The sequence below is a fragment of the Saccostrea cucullata genome, unplaced genomic scaffold (genome assembly GCF_032062105.1).
Source record: "Saccostrea cucullata isolate Sc308-1 unplaced genomic scaffold, CSIRO_AGI_Scuc_v1 ctg12246, whole genome shotgun sequence".
Classification (NCBI taxonomy): domain Eukaryota; kingdom Metazoa; phylum Mollusca; class Bivalvia; order Ostreida; family Ostreidae; genus Saccostrea; species Saccostrea cuccullata.
In genome coordinates, this window is record NW_026922248.1 from 1 (window position 1) to 4677 (window position 4677).

A 4677-nucleotide genomic window follows, 5' to 3' on the forward strand; every position below is an offset into this window, starting at 1 on the left:
AGGTTTAGATCCAAAGACCAAGAACTGTAGGTAAACAGCAAGTTAAAGTAGCATTTAAGATCACAACAACATTGGATGCAATCCTGAAAGTAACAAATGGAGAATTGGACATAATTTCACCACAGAGCCTGAGGTAAGTTAGCGTCGCTGGAAAGTGACATATTTCGCAAAGAAATTTTTGCGTGAGGTGCGATGTTTGACTCATTAAGTCTCATTAAATTTTTCTATTTTTATTAAAATTTTATATCAGTTTCAGGAATGTGTAAGTTAACGACTTAAAATTCGAGACGTAGCACAGATAAAACATTACAGTAGGAAGTATGGAAACTATTTTGTGCAAATTTCAACTGAGTCTTGTTGCATTGGAATTTTAAAAATCCTGAACCTAATCCCCATTGTCTATAATGTTTGCATTGGTTAATTTATCTCTTATAGTTATTCGCCGCAAATATTATTTAAATAAGATAAAGATACATTTGAGCATCCAACAAAGATTTTCTATTTATGTACTACACAGGTTTTACCTAGCGATGGCGGACAACACGACTACAGAATAAAAAAAAATGCTTTTAATGCCCAGAATATGTTACTACAGGTTTAATATAAAGATGGAAGAAAATTGATTTTTTTTATAGAACATATGACTTATATAGTTGAATTCATTAAAACATGAAATAGTAGCTAGCATATTCGAACTTGTTGATTAAACAGCGTAAACAAAAATGATAAAGGTCATTTGAAACTAGGGCGCCAATTTAAAACCCGGTGATCTGGAAAAAAATGAAGTGGATCTAATATCTATGAAACAAACACACACATAAACAAACGCTAGACAGATCTTGAGAGTAATACATGTAAATGTAGCGGAATGTATTCTTTTAAAACGAATCAATTACCCCATATCCGTTTTGAATAAAACACCTACATTTACAGGTGTAAAACTGAGGTCATCGAAATATTTCTCCTACAAAGATATGGGTCTTTCAGTAAGATGTCAACCCTTACGGATTAAAGACGTTTTAAATTAAAGCTATATTAAATTGTGGGAGAAAAAAAAGAGTTCTAAAATGTTTCTCATTTTTTTTTCAGCCACTCTCCTTTTTCTGATGGCGACGGATACAAAACGTGTTGTTGTTGGAGTAGATGTCGGTGGAACTAACACGGATGCAGTCATCCTGGACATTGATGCCAATCACTTTAGAGTGTTGACGTCATTTAAAACACAAACCACTCATGACGTGACTTCCGGTGTAAAGAATGCCGTGATTTCTGTCATCAATAAAGGTTTGGAGGTATCGCCGATAGCCATTACACAAATTAACATTGGAACCACTCACTTTGTGAATGCAGTCGTACAAAGAAAAGGCCTCGTTAGAGTGGGTGTCATTCGTCTTTGCGGACCGGCATCTCGCAACATTCCACCCTTTTCCGACATCCCTGAAGATTTGAGAAAAATTATCCATGGAGGAGTCTGTTTAGCAAATGGAGGATACGAATGTCACATCACATTGGACAAATTGGGCTTTTGCAGAGAGAAAATGCAGCAATACTCAACGAATCTTTAAAACCTCTGTGCAAAGAAACTGTAGAGAGGTTTAACATCGCAATATCAGAAATAGGGATATCATGTCCTTTTTTTTCTTACCGAAAATGATGGTACCATTATAGAAAAGTCAACGGCGATGGACTTTCCTATCATCACGTTTTCCTGTGGACCCACAAACAGCATGAGAGGCGCGGCTTTTCTGTCAGGGCTTGAAGATGCAATAGTGGTTGACATTGGGGGAACTACCACAGACGTAGGACTCATAATGAAAGGTTTTCCAAAACTTTCATCATCCGAGATTAGAATTGGAGGAATAAGAACTAACTTTCACATGCCAGATGTTAGAAGCATAGGTCTGGGAGGTGGATCTTACGTGCGACAAGAAGGCGAAGACGTTGTAGTGGGACCAGAGAGTGCTGGGTATAGAATATTAGAGGAGAGTTTAGTTTTTGCGAATCAGGATGACATTGGTGACAAGAGGATAACTGCAACAGACATCTCGGTTGCAGCAAATATTTCAATGGTAGGAAGACCCGGAAATGTCAAACATCTACAAAAGGAATTCATTGAAAAATCGGTCGAAGCGATAAAGAGAAAACTAGAAGATTGTATCGATGAAACAAAAGTCACACCCGATGATTTTCCAGTGGTTCTTGTAGGGGGTGGTCACATACTCGTAGATAAAAAACAGAAGATGACAGGTGTTAGTGAAATCATAGTTCCTGAAAATTCTGAGGTTGCAAACGCTGTCGGTGCAGCTCTTTCTCAAGTTGCTGGAAAGGTGGAATATGTCAAGAATTTAGATGATCACGTAAACAAAGTGGAAAAAGAAAGAATGATGATAGAAGCATTAAAGGACAACATGGTGGGAGAAGAAAAGGAACGTGTGGAAATGGATATAAGGAAAAGGTTTTATGAAGAAGCACACAAGAACTTATTAGCTGAAGCTCGTAAGCTTGCCATTGCCAAAGCTATAGAAAATGGAGCCGAGGAAAAATCCATATTTGTGTTACAGGAAGGAGATATTCCATTATCTTATCTTCCCGGAAATGCTTCTAAATTTTTTGTGAAAACTATTGGTAATATAGATTTGAAGAGTCGTCCAGCAAGTCTTGTTCAAAGGAAACTTGAGCAAAGTATCATGTCAACTAGCAAGGAGGAATATCCTCAAGGCAATAAAGAACCGCACTCTAGTACAAGGAAGGATGAAAACAAAATCAGAGATGCAGAGACTCCATTTGTTAATACAGCTGGGGAATGGATTTTGACTGAGTTTGATGTGGAATGCATAACTATTGGAGCAGGAATTCTGGGATCTGGCGGTGGTGGCTCGCCATACATAGGAAAACTAAGGGCTCTGAATTCCCTCAGGGAAGGAAAACAAATCAAAATAGTCAATCCACTGAAGATCATGGAAAAAGCTGATGATAAGAATGATCTGGTTGTAATTGTAGCATGTATGGGAGCACCACTTATTTCAGAGGAAAAGCTTTTTGGCAGAGAAAGCCAGTATGCATTAAATTGTATGGCAGATTTGTATTCTCATGGATATTGTAATGGAGAACTCCCAGGGGGCATTGATGTTGTAAAAGAAGAACACATAACCTACATTGATGATTTTAAGTCCAACGAAAAGAATGAAACTCTCTCAAAGTATATGGGCCATAAGAAGATTATTGGTATGATGAGTGCAGAAATAGGAGGCATGAATTCTGTGGAACCGTTTACTGTTGCTGCGGAAATGAATCTTCCTGTTTTAGATTGTGATGGTATGGGGAGAGCTTTTCCAGAGCTCCAAATGTTTACTCCCCTGATATATGGAATGCTACCATATCCGTCAACATTGGCAGATGCAAAAGGGAGAAGAGCTGTAGTTTTAAAAGCTAATACTGCTAAAGATTTGGAAAATCATTTCCGAAAAGTAGTTGTTGAAATGGGTTGCATGGCAGGAGTTGTAATATCAAGCTTGCAAAAAGATGATGTATTGGAGAAAACTGTCCTGTTTACAACTAGTCTTGCTTGGAAAATCGGAAGGGCAGTAATTAATGCCAGAAATAAGAAGCAATCTACAACAGACGCAGTTCTGGGAGTGACCGGAGGAAATGTATTAATTTGTGGTAAAATAGTTGGCGTAAAGAGAGAGACAACCGGCGGATTTAATGTTGGACATGTCACCATAACATCAGTTAACAGCGACATTATCCTGAAAGTGGAATTTCAGAACGAAAATCTGGTCGCCATCTCAACGTCAACTGGAAAGGAAGAAGTGGTAGCGACTGTCCCTGACTTAATCACCATTGTTGACACAGACACCGGGGAGCCCATACCAACAGAGGCGGTACGCTATGGACTTCGTGTAACTGTACTGGTTTTGCCAGCTCGTGAGAAGTTGAGGACAGAAGAAGCACTTAAATTTGTGGGCCCAAAAGCTTTTGGATACCATTCTCTCACTTACAGACCTTGTTGTGATTCTGTAAGCCCGAATTCTGTGATTTAAAATTCTATGATCTGTCAAATAATACGTGTATTAATATAAAAGAAATGATACGTGGCTGGTTAGATTGTTTGTATTTGCACTGAATTTAAAGGTTGAATTAATTTATGACTATTACTCATCAGTATACATGACTCAAGGACATTTTATATATATTGAATACACACATTAAAATTCACTTTCTTGTTTATATTGCGTTCTTTTTTCAACAATTACTCCCCTAAATAAAGACGCCTTCAGGTTTTATGTTCAACAAAATCAAAGCAAGTTGATACTAGTTTTGCATAATTGCTTTTAAGAAACACGGAGAGACTAAACATTGTACATTTTGTTAATGCATATTGCAAATGGATCGTTCGGAAATAATAGAACAATGAAATGAAGACACATCACACAATGTATTTATAAACATAAGACCCTTTTGACGCATGTGAATTTGATAACTATCATAAACAAAAGTTCAAATAATCTGAATGTACTATAATTACAATTATTCTCGTGGTATCATTTTTCAAAGGGATAAAAAGAATACGATACTGAGAGAAAATTTGTGTTAATATTTTCAAAAATCCTGCAAGGCATATATTATACTCAGCATTTTTGAAATTCTCGATATTAAATTTATTTTAAATTAAAT

The 4677-nt window shown here is 36.9% G+C and overlaps 1 pseudogene; it reads left to right on the forward strand.

Moving 5' to 3' along the window:
* The first annotated feature begins 9 nt into the window (after positions 1 to 9).
* On the forward strand, positions 10 to 4230 carry LOC134261463 (uncharacterized; annotated as a pseudogene).
* The last annotated feature ends 447 nt before the right edge of the window (positions 4231 to 4677 follow it).